We start from the raw sequence: 17,361 nt of genomic DNA, 5'->3' as shown, positions 1-17,361 counted from the left end.
GATTTGGATCACCTGACTTGCCCTGGATACCTGGAGCCTTCAATTTGGTAAAGTAAATGAGCAGGGTCAGTTGACAACAAAAAACGTCCATACAAATACTTCAAACACTGGGGTTACCAAATACAAATTACAAAACAACTATGTTCACTACGACTAAATAAATGACTAGAAGGGACATCCAAGCAATAGGAATCTATAATAAATGATGGACCATAATTGGACCTAATCGAACTTTTAGAGAAAAAAATAAGAGTACTCCAAATTAAAAACTCAAGGGATAACTTTAATCACTACATTAAGAGGAGAATATGTGAATATTTAAAGACAGATCAGAGGAAATTATCAGAGTTTACCATGAAAAGACAAAAGGGTGCAAAGTACAGAATTGAGGGTAAGAGATTCAAACCACTCTTTCACCAAGGAGGGGCCAGGTCTTTCCAAAAACAATCACACTGAATCTTTAAAAGTACTTTACAAGGCAAAAATATAGAATTTCATCAGCAATAAATAAAATCCTTTTCAGTCCTTTCTCATTTCTGTAAACACATAACTGGCCTCCAGACCTGTTTTTTCTTTTTTCTTTAAAATTAGCTAATGAATTCCAGAGCCTAGCTTTACAAATGCAAATCTTCACAATTAACAAAAGGAAACTCAGAAAGAGATGATGGCACCTACCCACTTCCCTGAAGCCGTGGAGAGGCGGAAAGCATTTTGCCTCAAACTCATTTCAAATAATCTGAATTTAAAATGTGTTAAATTGAGAATTTTAACAAGAATGTCAATCTTTTTCTTTGCAATATGGAAACTTGTGAATATTTATTAATGTTACCAACTAATTCTATTCTCTGTTAATACAAATTTTCCTTGGAAGTACTGAAGCAAGAATTAAAGACAGGTGGGTCAGTGTAGATGGGTAATCAGGTTGGATCTTGAAAACAGAGGCAAGTTTGGGTCCTGGAAGTTGGAGATCATCCCTGGGAGATTGGAATATTAATGCCTCCAAAGCTCTTTGATTACCAAGATTATCTGCCTATACTGCCGCTCCCAGAAGGTTGTTAATGAAGTACCCTCTGAGCAGACAGGGAGCTTCTAATTAATGCCCCTTGGGCTGCTGCTCCCTTCCTGTCCACCTTGGTCCTTCCAACCCACCAGCTTCTCACCTTTGGCCATCCCACCTACATCTCCTAGGCCTAGTCACATTCACAGGAAGGAGCTAGATAAGGGGGATGAGGGCAGGAGAACAAGGAAAACCTAAAATATATAAAAGGGGCAAGATGCTCTGACTTCTGGGAAATACCAGGACACCAGCTATGTATGGCCCCTTCTCCTGGCCAGGAGAAGTCTGTGTTACTATTTTTGAAAACTTGCTTTCTATGCTTGCCTTGGCTGCTTCACTAATGTTCAAAATTCAACATTTAAGGAAGCAGAACTCATCACTGATAACTGGTGGTATCAGTACTATTCAAGCAAAGCATTTTTTGAGATCCTCACGATTTGTGGAAATGCATACCTTGTTCAATGAAAATAACCCACAAAAGATGTGTAATTCTAATTAGGTATCTTACTTGATAATTCATTAACCTGGAGTGGCTGACAGAATAATGATCCTCCCAAAATATCCAAATCTTAATCCCTGTGAGTATGTTACCTTACAAGGTAAATGGGATTTTGCAGATGTGATAGGGCTAAGGATCTCAAAATGTGGGGATTATACTGGATTATCCTGGTGGATTTAACATAATTACATGGATCTTTATAAGAAGGAGGCAGGGGGGCAAAGTCTGAAAAGAAGACATGATAATGAAAGCAGAAGATCCAAGTTAGAGAAGTTGAAGATGATGTGCTGTTAGACCTGAGGATGGAGAAAGGAGGCATGAGCCAAGAAACACTGGCAGTCTCTGGAAACAGGGAAAAAGCAAAAACAGATTCTTCCTTACATCTCCCTACAGGGATTGCTGCCCTGACAACACCTTGATTTTATAACTGTTGACTGTCAGAACTGTAAGATAATAAATTCATGCAGTTCTACCACTCTATGTTTGATATAACTTATTACAGCAGCAATATGTACGATGATAAAGTTGTAACTGCCATCACTATATTTGGGACCAGATTAATACTAAGATTTATTCTGGCAAATTAGGCATGACCATTGGCACTTTTTTCTTTACCCATAAATGTGCATAAATGCAAATCTGCTATTCTGCTGCATTTACTATACAACGATTTAGAAGAAAGTGATAGTGAAGATTTCTACCTCACCAGTGAGAAAATAAAATTCTGAAAAGTAACTTGCCCAAAGCTGATATGAAAAGAGCTGGGTTCAAATCCCTAGCAAGTGGCTAAAAAGGCCAATATTTTCCCCCTGTACCTTGCTACCTCTCAAGCTGCTTGGTGTGTGAAGAGAGGGTAGAGAATATAAATGTACTTTTCAATGCTGAAGATTCTATTTTTGAGACTTCTTACCTTACTTTGCTTTGATTCCATTCCCACAGTAAGAAACAACTTATTTTCTTTGTTTGAATTCCTACATGCCCCAATATTGGAAATGATGTGTCCAGGGTAGACTTGAGTGTCCTACTCACTTGGAATAATACAACAACGTAAGATGTATAAATTTTTCTCTATATACCTATATCAATGTGAGACCCAGTGAAGTAATTAGTATTTGTTCGTTGCCAAGTTTCATATCAGCCTTCCCCAAATGTTGAAGACCAAATCCTGGACTGTGGTCAATTAACTGAAATCATTATTAACTTCTGTTGGAATTTCCAAATAAATGTAATTTTCTTAATTTAATGAGTTCAAAAGTATTTACACACCAACACAGTTAATTAGAGTATGGGCCTCTGAAATGCTCAAGTAAAATTGTTTCAGCAAAAATTCTATTTTATACAAAATGACATAAAATTCTGGAGGTATGAGGACTAAAAGAAGAAAAAAGATTCAAATTACATTAACAAAACAAAAACACTTTTTGATAATTTGTTGATGTGTATTGTTAAGATTCATGTACTTCTAAGTATGTTTTATATGAAGTTTATTTATACAAAGCCCCAGAAAAATCTATAAGCAAATAAATGGACTTAAGTCAGCAAAGTGGATAGATCTTAAAATGATAAACCAGAATGAAGCATTCCCATACACGACTGACAACCAAAAACAAAATGTAATTTTAAAAAAATCTGAGAGTAACAGGCGCACAGAAATATATCTAACAAATGACCCTTATAAATAAACTTATAAAACTTTTTTCAAAGACAGTAAAATACCTAGTAAAGGAGAGATGAAGCATCTTAATTTTTGTAAAGATGTCATTTCTATCTCTAATCTATAAATAAAATGCAGTTCTAATCAAATCTCAATGTTTCTTATGGACCTTAATGTTTACAGTAAAGTGACCTTAAAATTCATGTGGAGAAGAACAAGTAGATCAGTCAGAGGGAGGAAGAGAGGGAAAGGGAAGGTACTGAGGAGGAAAGAGGGAAACTGAGCAAATAATATTAAAGGCATGTACAAATATGTCATAATAAACCCTTCTATTATGTATAATTATAATGCACCAATAATTAAATAAATAATAACAATCATTTAATGACCAAAATTTATATGGAAAATTAAGGCCAAGGAATATACTTTTGAGAAAAAGGAATAGGAAAGGAATCTTCTCCACCAAATATTAAGATGCACAATAAAGTTATAGAGAGAACAATGGAATGAAATAGCCTAGAAACAGACACATAAATATAGTGACATGGCATATAAATGAGTTGGCATTATAAATTTGTGGAAAAATGGAATAATTAATAGTTTGAGTAAAATGATTAATCATCCAGAAAAACTGAGATCTGTACATCATGCCATACACAAAAATAAAATCCAAGTGGCTCAGAGACCTAAATATGAAAATAAAACTATGTAAGTTTTATAGGTGAATGGAATTAGTAAAATATCTTGATGACACCATGGTAAGGAAGAATTCCTTAAAGGAGATGAAAAAAAGGATTGGGGTGTATAGCTCAGTTGTAGAGCACAGGCTTGGCATGCACAATGCTCTGGGTTCAATCCCAATACCCTTCCCACCAAAAAAAGAAAAGAAAGAAAAAGATGAGGAAACAAAATAAGCACAGTGATATAAAAAAAAATGGATGTTATATTTGACTATATCCTGCTTCTGGTAAATCATTAAGCCTAAGGATAGTCCTGATGACCCCCTGGAAAAAACTGTGTATGGAAAATTACACAATAACCAAAGAGAAAAACAAGCCACAGACTAAAAGATATAGTAGTTCCCTCTGACCCTGATCTTTGATTTTGGTGGTTTCAGTTACCTGCAGTTAATCATGGTCTAAAAATACCAAAAGAAAAATTACAGAAATAAACAATTCATAAATTTTAGATAGTACCCCATTCTGAGTAGTATGATGAAATCTTGTGCTGTCCCCACTCCATTACTGGTGGGACACAAATCAAACCTTTGTCCAGTGTATCCAAACTATATATGCTATTCTTCCATTAGTCACTTAAAAGTTTCTTGGTTATCAGATCAAACATGTGGTATGGCAGTGTTTGCAGGCAGGTTTGTTGTCCATGATTTCAGGCACCCACTGAGTTTCTTGGAAGGTATGCCACATGGCTAACTGAGTACTGCTGGATTACAAATGGTAAGCCAACATAAGTATCCATAAAAATATATAAACACATATCCTACAAAGTTATATGAAAAAAGACCTAACATGACAATAAAAAAGTACATAAAGTGGAAAATCATAGATGAAGGGAAACACAAAAACCAGAATAGCCAGGCAATATCTGAAAAGATGTCAAATTCTCCTACTTATCTGAGATAGAAAAAGTAAATACCATTTCACACTCATTAGACTGACAAAAATTTAAAAGTTTAACAATGGAAAGTATTGAAGATGTAGGAAGACAAATTTTCTTTTTTTTTTTTTTTATGCGGTACTGGGGATTGAACCCAGGGCCTCTTGCTTGCAAGGCAAGCACTCTACCAACTGAGCTATATCCCCAGTCTAGGAAGACAAATTTTCATGCAATACTGATGGGGATTTAATTGTCAAATCCTCAATTTTTAATATCTGACTAAATTCAAGGTATATATAACTTTTGATCCAGTAATTCCTCTTCTATGTATCTACCCTAAGATAATCTTGCACATATGCACAAGCAAATTTGTACAAGCGTGCCTATTTCAGCACCATAATATTTTTAAAAATTGGAAACAAATTAAATATCCATGTTTAGAGGAATGGACAGATAAATGTTCTATATTCACAAAATATAATACTATATAGCAGTCAAAATTAATTAACTCAATTTATATATCAAAATCAATAAATCTAAAAACATGCTGATGAACAAGTAATGAATAAACTAATATGCACAATATAACAGCATTTAGATAAATTTTTAGACTACATGAAACAATACTATGGCTATTTCAGGAGTACCTGTAAAAAAGAAAAAAAGAAAAAAAAAAACATGACCCAAAAGGCTACATTCCAAATTCACAATATTATTGTAGAGGAAACAAGAGAGATGGGATGAGCGTGGGCTTTAGTTATATTTGTAGTATTTTATTTCTTTTTACTAAGAGATCTAAAGAAAATGTGTGTTATGGTTTGGTTACAAAATATCCTGTGGAAGCTCCTGTGTTGACAGGTTTGGTCACCATTGCAGCTATGTTCATAGGTGGGGCTCTACGCTCATCAGTGAACTAATCCTCTGATGGATTCATAGCTGAATGGAATATTGGGAGCTGGTGGAAACTTAGAAGGGTGGACCTTGTTGAAGGTAGTGGGTACTTGGGCACACCTTTGGGGACTGCATATTTTCCCTGATCTTCCATCCCCCTCTTCCTGGCTGCCATGAGGTAACCATACCCTTCTGCCATGATGCCTTGCCACAGACCTAAAAGTAATAGAGGCAGATGACCATGGACTGAAACCTCTGAAACCATGAGCCAAAATAAACCTCTCCTCTTTTAAGATGGTTTCATTAGGTATGTTGTTACAGTGACAAAAAGCTGACCAACACAGAGTGGTAAAACCTTAACTTTTATTTAATCTGGGTAATGGGTCTCTTTTACCTTCTGATCCTCTTTATGTACGTTTGATAATTTGAAAACAAATTTGAAACACCAAATGTGTTTGTTTTAAGAATATGTAATCATTTCCTATTGCTGCTCTAAGAAAGCATGATAAGATTAGTGGCTTCAAACAACAAATTAATTTTCTTGTAGTTGTGGAGGTCAGAAATCCAAAATCAGTTTCACTGGGCTAAATATAAGGTGTCAACATGGCTCTCTTTCTGGAGGCTCTAAGGGAAAATCCATTTCCTGAAGTTTCCACATTCTAGAGGTCACCTACATTCCTAGCGCTCCCATCTTCCCTCCATCTTCAAAGTTGACAATAGAGCATTTTCTCTCCACTCTGATCTCTGATTCCAATCTTGTACCTTTTCTTTCTGACTGCAAACTTCCTGCCTCCCTCTTACAAGGAAATTTGTGATTACACTGGGTAATCCAAGATAACCTATTTCAATATCTATCCTTAACTTAATCACATCTAGAAAGTTCCTTTTTTACCTTGTTAGGTCATATATTCACAGGTTTCATGGATTAGGGTGTGGGCACCTTTGTGGGCTATTATTCAGTTTATGACAGTCCATTCTATGGCCTCCAGAGAGACTCATCAATCCCACACACGAAATACATTTATTTCACCCAAGATCCAAAAAAAATCTCAATCCATTACAACATCAATTCAAGTCTAAAAACCTCATGTAACTAGCATAAGCTCAAAAGTCCCAAATCACATCCTATAAATCATCTAAATTAGGTATAGGCGAAGCTCTGGGTATAATATTGCTGAGGCAAAATACTTCTCCATTCAAGAACCTTTAAAACTAGAAAACAAATCATCTGCTTCCAAAATACAGTGGTAGGATCAGTAAAGGATAATAGTAACAGACATTTCCATTCAGAAAGGGGGAAAACTAGTCACGGGTACAAGCAATTTTAAAATCCAACGAAGCAAACTCTAGTAGGTTTGAAGGCCTGGGATTACTACTGTGAATGGCTCAAACATCCACCCTCTGGGTCTAGTGTTTAACTGACAACACTAGCAAAAAGAAAATGAACTCCCTAAAAAGAAACTTATTAAAATCCTTAATAGACCAGAAGAAGTTACTGCTTCAAGCACGCTTTATAATGTGGCATCTAATATTACTGGCATATTAGAAGATCCTGAAGACATATTAAACAACATAAAATACTCAAAGAAAAAAGGAATTGTTATCTTTCCAGTATCTATAGCTGAATATCTCCTGACAGACTGACACCATCTGGTAGGAACACCAGTGACACATTTGGGCCTCTAGTCATTGTCTCTTCTCCATTGGTACACTCAAGGAGGATCTAAGATCATATCATTTTACATGAAGAAGATATATAATTGAAATTTAAAAGCTATAGCAAACATGCTACACATGTAAGAGTAAGATTTAAAAAAAGACCTGAGAAAATTAAGCAAACCAAAACACTTAAACAACAAAGTACCCAAACTACTATATTGAAAATAGATTCTCTTAGTGACTATGTTATTAACAGATTAGAAACTCTTCTATTAATGTATCACATAACACAGTGTTGATCTAAATAATCAAGACTCTTCAAATATGATATAAAATGAACAGGGTCATAAGTTTGTATTTGTTCCTCCATGAATATGCTATAGGAGAAAATGCAAAAATAATGACTCTGTTCAAGAACACGTGTAAGTTAAATATAACATTATTACTAGAGTAACGAATCATCAATCTAAAAATAAACAAGAAGTACAGGTTTTTCTTTTGAAGGCTTTGTTTTTAAAGGAAATGACAACAGTTTCAGGTCCTTGGAGTCTTACAGCAGTGGTTCACAAAGTTTGTTTTCGGTGACGTTTATGCTCTTAAAAATTCCCGAATACTTGGGCATCGTTGTGCACACCTGCAATCCCAGTGACTCAGGAGGCTGAGGAAGGAGGATCACAGGTTCCAGGGAAGCCTCAGCAACCTATCAAGACCCTCAGTAGCTTAGTGAAGACTCTGCCTCAAAAAAAGAAAATTCCAGAGGACCCTAAAAGGTCTTTGGATCATGTGAGTTCTATTTATCCATATTTACTGAATAAGAAATTAAATGTGAGAAATTAAAATACTTCTTAATTTATTTTTAAATAGCAATAATAAAATACATTGAATGCTAACATAAATAACATATTTTATGAATAACTATTTTCCAGAACAAAACAAATGGAAAAGTAGCACTGCTTTATACTTCTGCAAATCTCTTAAATGTCAGGTTTAATAGCAGACATCTGGTTTCTCATATATGCTTCTGTATCCAATCTGTTCTGATATCTCACATCATATAAGGCTCTTTTAAAAATCCACTGTATAGGGGCTGGGGCTGTTGCTCAGTGGCAGAGCACCTGAAAAGCATGTGTAAGGCACTGAGTTCAATCCTCAACATCACATGAAAATAAAACAAATAAAATAAGGCATGCTGTACATTCACAACTTCAATTTTTAAAAAATCCACTGTATACTTGTAAATAATGGAATTTTAAAAGGCAAATAACTCTTCCTGCTAAGGAATCTATCCCAGTTATTGATTCTTGCTTTTATTTCTTGTGCTATGGGAGTCCTGTTAAGTAAGTCTGATCCTAAGCCGACATATTGAAGATTTGGACTTACTTTTTCTTCTATAAGATGCAGGGTTTCTGGTCTGACTCCAAGGCCCCTGATCCATTTTGAGTTGATTTTTCTACAGGGCGAGAGATAGGGGTTTAGTTTCATTCTGCTGCATATGGATTTCCAGTTTTCACACCATCATTTGTTGAAGAGGCTATCTTTTCTCCATTGCATGTTTTTGGCACCTTTCTCTAGTATGAGAAAACTGTATTTATATGTGTTTGTCTCTGTGTCCTCTATTCCGTACCATTGATCTACCTGTCTATTTTAGTGCCAATACCATGGCGTTTTTGTTACTATTGCTTTGTAGTAGAGTTGAAGATCTGGTATTGCAATACCTCCTGCTTCGCTCTTTCTGCTAAGGATTGCTTTAGCTATTCTGGGTTTCTTATTCTTCCAGATGAATTTCATGATTGCTTGCTCTATTTCTGTGAGGTACGTCATTGGGATTTTAATTGAAATTGCATTGAATCTGTATAGCACTTTTGGTAGTATGGCCATTTTGACAATATTAATTCTGCCTATCCAAGAACATGGGAGATCTTTCCATCTTCTAAGGTTTTCTTTAATTTCTTTCTTTAGAGTTCTGTAGTTCTCATTGTAGAGGTCTTTCACCTCTTTTGTTAGATTGATTCCCAAGTATTTTATTTTTTTCGAGGCTATTGTGAATGGGGTAGTTTTCCTAACTTCTCTTTCTGAGGATTCATCATTTATGTATAAAAATGCTTTAGATTTATGAGCACTGATCTTATATCCTGCTACTTTACTGAATTCACTTATGAGTTCTAAAAGTTTTCTGGTGGAATTTCCCAGTTCCTCTAAGTATATAATCATGTCATCAGCAAATAGGGATACTTTGAGTTCTTCTTTTCCTATTTGTATCCCTTTAATTTCTTTGGTCTGTCTAATTGCTCTGGCTAGAGTTTCAAGGACTATGTTGAATAGAAGTGGTGAAAGAGGGCATCCCTGCCTTGTTCCAGTTTTTAGGGGGAATGCTTTCAGTTTTTCATCATTTTGAATGATATTGGCCATGGGCTTAGCATAGATGGCCTTTACAATGTTAAACAGGAATGTTCCCACTATCCCTATTTTTTCTAGTGTTTTGAGCATGAAGGGATGCTGTATTTTATCAAATGCTTTTTCTGCATCTATCACAATAATCATGTGATTATTGACTTTAAGTCTGTTGATATGGTGAATTACATTTATTGATTTCTGGACAGGGGTATCGCAATACCAGATCTTCAACTATACTACAAAGCAATAGTAACAAAAATGGCATGGTATTGGCACCAAAATAGTCAGGTAGATCAATAGTACAGAATAGAGGACACGGACACAAACCCAAATAAATACAATTTTATTATACTAGACAAAGGTGCCAAAAATATGCAATGGAGAAAAGATAGTCTCTTTAACACATGGTGCTGGGTAAACTGGAAATCCATATGCAGCAAAATTAAACTAAACCCCTATCTCTCACCCTGCACAAAACTCAACTCAAAATGGATCAAGGACCTTGGAATCAGACCAGAGACTCTTCATCTTATAGAAGAAGAAGTAGGTCCAAATCTTCAACATGTCGGCTTAGGATGAGACTTCCTTAACAGGACTCCCATTGCACAAGAAATAAAAGCAAAAATCAATAACTGGGATAGACTCAAACTAAAAAGCTTTCTCTCAGCAAAGGACACTATCAGCAATGTGAAGAGAGAGCCTACAGAGTGGGAGAAAATTTTTGCCACTCATATTTCAGATAGAGCACTAATTTCCAGAATATATAAAGAACTCAAAAAACTCTACACTAATAATACAAATAACCCAATCAACAAATGGGCTAAGGAAATGAACAGACACTTCACAGAAGAAGATCTACAAGCAATCAACAGATATATGAAAAAATGTTCAACATCTCTAGTAATAAGAGAAATGCAAATCAAAACCACCCTAAGATTCCATCTCACTCCAATTAGAATGGCGATTATCAAGAATACAAGCAACAATAGGTGTTGGTGAGGATGTGGGGGAAAAGGTACACTCATGCATTGCTGGTGGGGTTGCAAATTAGTGCAGCCACTCTGGAAAGCAGTGTGGAGATTCCTTAGAAACCTTGGAATGGAACCATCATTTGACCCAGCTATCCCACTCCTTGACCTATACCCAAAGGACTTAAAATCAGCATACTATAGTGATGCAGCCACATCCATGTTCACAGCTGCTCAATTCACAATAGCCAGATTGTGGAACCAAACTAGATGTCCTTCAATTGATGAATGGATATAGAAACTGTGGTTTACATATACAATGGAATATTACTCAGCCATAAAGAATATTAAAATTATGGCATTTGCAGGCAAATGGATGAAATTGGAGAATATCATGCTAAGTGAGATAAGCCAATCTCAAAAAACCAAAGAACGAATGATCTCGCTGATAAGCAGATGATGAAACATAATGGGGGGTGGGAGGGGGGCAAGAATGGAGGAAGGAGGGACTGTATAGGGGGAAAAGAGGGGTGGGAGGGGTGGGAGAGAAGGAAAAAATAACAGAATGAATCAAACACCATTACCCTATGTAAATGTATGATTACACAAATGGTATGCCTCTACTTCATGTGCAAACAGAGAAACAACATGTATCCCATTTGTTTACAATCAAACTAAATTTTTTAAAAAGGCAAATAACATCTTAGTATTATTTGAACATAGTTTTGATCTTGCAAAACCCTGAAAGGGTCACATGGATATCCAGGGTTCCCTGGAGCACACTTTGAAAACCATTGCCTTACTTGACTCCATTCGTTACAATAAAAATTTGAAAGACAGATTGATATTAACCAAAAAGAGAACAGATTGGTAGCTGTGTTATATGCACACAAAGGTCCATGTAGCAAAAGAAACCAAAAATCCTCCTGAACACACTGATTTTTATAAATTAGATCCTTTGACTTAGTCTTATAACACAAAATATTGTGTCCTTCTACAGCTGTAGCCATAAAGTCTTTGCTAATTATGAACATTTGACTATTTAAGACTTGGTTCCAGAATTTTCTTAGGTTAAGGTTATAGGAAAAGAGCAACACTGTAGAGCACAATTTTTTGGCAGAAATGGAAGACATTTTAATAACAGAGAATTAAGAGGCATACAGAATTTTCTCATTGAGTAGTTCTATTTTAGAACAAAAAGGTAAGTACAAAATAGGAAGGAAAATGTGCGTTTTGAATGTGAAGGTTTTTGGATGAACTGAGTTTCTACACAAAGAGGACAAGAGGATATTTGCCTTTTAGTATACAGGAGATATATCTCTCTGGGCACAGGAATTCTAGTAATGTGAACACACTAATAATTTCAAATATGAGAGGAATAAAAAGACAATTAAGGAGACACAGTAAGAATTGAAATACTGAGATAATTTTAAGGACTGGGAATATCAATATTTGGGATAATGTAACCAAGAGAAAACCTAAATAAATACTTTAGCTTCACTTGCTTTTAGTTACTTGCTTTTTGTTGACTTTAAAAATTACTAATTTTAGAGGTCACACAGTTGAGCCATATGTTATTAGTCTCCCACTAGCTTTGCTGTAAATGACGCCTCTGATGTGTGGGTTATGATGATAATGGTTGCCTAGGTTACTTTTCAGAGAATTGAAGGCTGTTTTTTTTTTCAAACACACTGCCCTCACTTGGGAATGTGCAGGTGTCCAATGAGTGACTAAGAGTGAAAAAGCTTGCATCTTTGCCTTTGTATTTCATCCATTTCCTTTCCTACCTTAACCTTTGAGTCAGGCTCTTTCTGCTCAACTCTGAACATAAATATATTGATCATTTAAGAAATATTTGTCTGAAAGTAGCAGCACAATGCTGAGTTACCTGAAACTTTCTTAATCTCTTTCTCATTACTCTTCAAGCTGAAGACAGAAAAGTAAGACTAAATAATATATTTTCAACATTTACATGGGCATCATGATCAACAGATTACCAATCACCAGGTTTGGCAATGTCCTGTTAGAGACTACCAGAGATGCTCCAGCCATCAATCTTTTCTTAACCTAAGTCCCTCTCCCCACCAACCTTTGGATAAAGATAAAAGGAGTCTGAATCTTTTTTGGAGCTAAATGGATTGTTCTTGAGGTGTTATCCCATCATCTTCTCATGCCACTGGCTTTCAGAATACATTTTTTTCCTTGTCCTAACAACTCGTCCTTAATTCACTGTGCCCTTTTTCAAGTGGCAAGTAAATGGACTTGGGTTCAGTAACAATAATAGCCAAGATATGGAATTAGCCTAGGTGTCCATCAACACGTGAATTAGTAAAGCAAATGTGGTGTACACACACAATTACTATCCATCCATAAAGAAGAATGAAGTCCTGTCAGTTGCAGCAAAATGGATGGAACTGGAAGATATTATGTTAAGTGATATAAGCCAGATACAGAAATACAAGTACTGGGTAATCTTTCTCATGTGGAAATTAAAAAGAAAAGTAGACCAGAATGTAGAATAGTGACTACTAGAGACTGGAAAAGATGAGAAGAGAGTGGATAAAGGTAGGCTGCATTTGATCATTGCATGCTATATACATGTGTGGAAATATTACACTGAAAGCTATTAATATATAAAATTAATATGCATTAATCAAAAATGAAATGAAATGATTATAAAAATAATATTTGAGATAAATTTTTCTAATAGTAGTGAACCTAACTGGAATAAAACTAAGAAACAGGCCGGGTGTAGTTGTGTACGACTATAATCCCAGCGACTCTGGAGGCTGAGGCAGGAGCATTTCGAGTTCAAAGCCAGCCTCAGCAACTTAGTAAGGCTCTAAGCAACTCAGGGAGACCCTGTCTCTGAATAAAACATAGAAAAGGATTGGGGTTGTGTCTCAGTGGTTAAGATCCCCTGGGTTTAATCCCTGGTACAAAAAAACAAAAGGGGCTGGGGAGATAGCTCAGTTGGTAGAGTGCTTGCCTTGCAAGCACAAGGCCCTGGGTTTGATCCCTAGCACCGCAAAAAAAAAAAAAAAAAAAAAACACTAAGAAACACTGTACTCTCCAAAAAAGTCATGTAAGAGAAATTTTCACATAAACAACCTCCAAAGTAAAAGAGATATGATTTTTAAAATGATTCAAATTCTAACCATTTTATCTACAAAGACAAAAAATTATTCCAGGGCTGGAGATGTAGCTCAGTTAAGTAGAGAGCTTGCCTAACATGCACAAGGCCCTGAGTTCAATCCCCTGCTTAAAAAAAAAAAAGATTCCAAAAGAATCCACCTTTGATTCATAAGCAAATAATACTGCATGGAAACCAATTCACTCCCTGAGAATTCCTGTGCCCCATCTGTCTTTTGATTTATACCTAATATATTACTATGCCAATGACATGTTAAACACTGTTCCACAGTCACAAAAGCACTTGGGTGACCTGAAATTGGTTTTAGTTTAAAGTGATTTCTGTATGCATTTGCAAACCAGTTCTCCTTTACTCCATTAATCAACCTTATCCTTTGTGGCAGTTTTGTATCCTGACCACTAAGGTCAATTTATGCCAATGAGAAAATTCATCCAGATCTTAGAAATCTGTACTTTCATAAAGATGTGATTTTGGATTTAAACTCCTATTTGTCTCATCAGCCCTAAGTCTGACTCAGCTTTTTATGGGTAAAGTTCACAAATCCTTTTAAAATGATAGCTACTAAACTATTAAGGGCTTTATTAATTAGTCCAAATATTTCCTGGTATCTGGGTTACTTAACTCATAAATAGACCATACTTTACTCTTCTGTCAATAGGATGGAGAAGAAATCCTTGTGATGCAAACATTGTATCCTTAGGGTAGAATGATCAAGGATTCTAAGCAGCACCTTTACATTTATTTAAATATAAACTTCAGAAATGGTTATTAGCTTAAGTCTGTTTCTTAAATTTTTTCAGAAAGAAGTTAATTATTACGACTGAAGAGTAAATGAGGTTTCCTAGGCAACAGTTTATATTTTAATGATTTTTTAAAAAATTTTTTAGCTGTAGATGGACACAATACCTTTATTTTATTTATTTATTTTTATGTGGTGCTGAGGAACACACCCAGTGCCTCACATATGCCAGGCAAGTGCTCTACCACTGAACCACAACTCCAAGCCCCTATTTTAATGATTTCTATCTTTACAGAACTTTTGCATCTTTTTCTGGAGCAAATATCTGGAGTAAATTGGAACCAATAGGACAAGGTACTAATCACTGAGACAGAAGACAGTAGGAAACAGTTGATCCCTACCCTTCAGTCAGCAAAATTAATGGGTTTGAATCATGTAACTTTGATCTAGTAGGCAAAATTCTTCAAAAACAACCTGACAAAATTAGGGGCTCTAATCTTAACCCCTAGTCTTCTCCTGTGGTAAAGTAACTACTTTATATACCTTGTGCTACTTAGTGGCTACTTGGCTGATGTAGATGATTGATAACTGAACACTAAGTGCTAAGAAATGTCATTTTAAAAGTGTTCACTTTTCAATTATTTATAGCAGCCAAGTAATCACTATCAACAAAAGCTGCCTCTTGTGAAGCTGATATCTAAAGAAATGTAAAAACGCTGCTTAGAATCCTACCTTAAGAGAACATCGGTAACTGAGGTGGAGCCTGGCAGATTTCCTGAAGTAAAGAGAGGAGGCTGAGAGTTCAAGGAAATGAAGACAGATACAATTTTCAGAAAAGTGTAAAAAAATGGGGAGAATAGCACAGAAAAAAAGTTCCTGTGATCTGCAAAGGGTCTGTTTTGAGTATTCAACAGTGCATCCATTAATGTATGTGTGAAGCAACTATTTAAAGCAGGAGAAAAAAGCATTTTAAACAATTAGAAAAAATAGTTTTTATTACTCACAGTAATCCAGGAACAGTACCCATTACTAAAAGCAGCATACAATAATTTCTCCTAAACTTAACACCCCTCTGGTTCCACACAACCCATCTAAATAGCAAGACACTAAAGATTGAATTGTTTCCATGCAACTTCATCACATTTCAGAACAAAGTTCAAGAAAATTTATCTGTAGTTAGAAGCATCTAGCATCCAACAAGGTAAAAGTTATGGGACTTGAATGCAAACCAACACTATCAAACAATAACTGAATGGGTGATAGAAGTGCCAGACAAGGACACTGAAACAACTATGATATAGTTCATTTACTCAAAAATTTAAGTAGAGAGGAATCTGATGTCCAGACATTTCTAGAAATAGTCATAGGGATCTGCAATCAAGGCACCTCCAGAGATGATCAACCAAGAATGGGCAGTGTGTTGTTAGACAGCTTCATTGCTGTGACCAAAATATCTGACATAACAACTTAAAGGAGGAATGATTTATTTTGGCTCATGATTACAGAGGTATCTAGTTAATGATCAGCCAGTTCCACTGCTTTGGGCCTAAGTAAAGTAGAACATCATGGTGGTGGAAAGCTACCTAGCTCATGGCAGTGAGGAAGGGGAGAAAGAGGGAAGAGAAAGAGGAGAAGGAGGAAGAGGAGGAGAAGGAGGACAAGGAGGAGGAGAAGAGGGAGGAGGAGGAGGAAGAGACTTGAGACAAAATACAGTTCCCAAGTGCATGCCTTCAGTGACCCACTTTCTCTACCATGTTTCACTTGCCTACAGTTTCCACCAACTCCCAGTAGTCCATTCAAATTATTAATTCATCAAGTGGATTAATCCACTGATGAGGTCAGAGCTCTCACGATTCAAACACTTCCCAAAAGTCCCACCTCTGGACATTGCTGCACTGGTGAACAAGTCTTCAATACATGAGTCTTTGAGAGACACTTCATATCCAAACTATAACAGGCAATCCAGGAACTCTGGGGAAGGTCATTCAGAAATCTACAGTCCTACCATTTCCAGAGAAGTGCCTGAACTGCTGATTGGCAGATGATTATCTGTGCCTTAACTGTATACACAATGTAGGATGACCATCTCTGGAAATATCTACTGTTTTGAATCAAGCAAAAAATTTAAATAGAGCCATGAAACATATAACAAAGACCCCAAATTAAAACTCCAGGTATGTTAACAAATGCAGGAGAGGACATGCACAAAAAGGAACACTTGTAAACTCTTGGTGGAACTGTAAGTTAGTTCAACCACTATGGAAATCAGTACGGAGTTTCCTCAAAAGACTAGGCATGGAACCACCATATGATCCAGTTACACCACTCCTCAGTATTTATGCTGAAGAATAAATGTCACCTTACTACAGTGACACATGCACACCCATGCATATAGCAGCATACTTCACAAGAGCAAAACTACGGAACCAGCTTATATATCTATGAATGGATGCATGGATAAAGAAAATGTAATATATGTACATAATGGACTTTTATTCAGCCATAAAGAAAAATGAAATGGCATTTGCAGAAAAATAGATGGGACTAGAGACCATCATGTTAAGCGAAATAAATCAAAGTCAGAATGTCAAGTGTCATTTGTTTTTTCTCATATGCATAAGCTGGAGAGGAAGAAGGAAAATAAAGGTGGGGTGGATCTCGTAAAAATCAAAAGGAGATCAGTAGAGAAAGGAACCAAGGGGTGGGAGGTGGGGTGAGAGGGGGAAGTGCTG

At 36.0% G+C, this 17,361-nt stretch overlaps 1 protein-coding gene and 1 non-coding gene across 2 annotated transcripts in view; both read right to left on the bottom strand.

Moving 5' to 3' along the window:
• Maged1 (MAGE family member D1) overlaps positions 1-17,361 on the bottom strand; it is a 102,205-nt gene that overhangs the window by 46,764 nt on the left and 38,080 nt on the right. The gene's annotated exons all lie outside the window — the stretch shown is intronic.
• Trnaa-ugc (transfer RNA alanine (anticodon UGC)) lies at positions 4,958-5,031 on the bottom strand. The gene has a single exon. It is a non-coding gene; the product is annotated as a tRNA-Ala (tRNA).

The sequence above is a fragment of the Sciurus carolinensis genome, chromosome X, assembly GCF_902686445.1.
Source record: "Sciurus carolinensis chromosome X, mSciCar1.2, whole genome shotgun sequence".
Classification (NCBI taxonomy): domain Eukaryota; kingdom Metazoa; phylum Chordata; class Mammalia; order Rodentia; family Sciuridae; genus Sciurus; species Sciurus carolinensis.
Note: the sequence above shows the minus strand (reverse complement) of the source record. Positions and strands in the feature narration are given on the sequence as shown.